A 431-nucleotide genomic window follows, 5' to 3' on the forward strand; every position below is an offset into this window, starting at 1 on the left:
TACTATAAGTCACATCGATTCTCATTCAAACAGGGCATTCAGGGCCTATGTCAAGAATCACAAAGGAAGACATGATCCAGGTCTGGGGAGCCACTTGCGTTTCAAATCTCTATGTTCGGTAAGTGCGACTTAGTTTGGCTTAAAATTACTAATTTTTTCAGTACTTATACTTGACATCTCCATTTGCAAATTGAAACAAAGTTTCCCAAGCAAAGGCCAGGGAGTCTGCATTGTGGATACTATGTATGCGCTTTCATCAGTAACACAAAAGGCTACAAGAGACACCCTGAATTGGTAAGTTTGAATCTCTTAGTTGGTTGTAGTATGAAAATATAGTATTTCTCACTTAGCTTTGCAATTTCTTCTTTACACTAGACCAAAACTTGTCTTTTACGATCTTGTAGTGGAAAGAAGAAAAAGGACTAAAAGGG

Source organism: Sorghum bicolor, unplaced genomic scaffold, assembly GCF_000003195.3.
Source record: "Sorghum bicolor cultivar BTx623 unplaced genomic scaffold, Sorghum_bicolor_NCBIv3 super_400, whole genome shotgun sequence".
NCBI classification, from domain to species: domain Eukaryota; kingdom Viridiplantae; phylum Streptophyta; class Magnoliopsida; order Poales; family Poaceae; genus Sorghum; species Sorghum bicolor.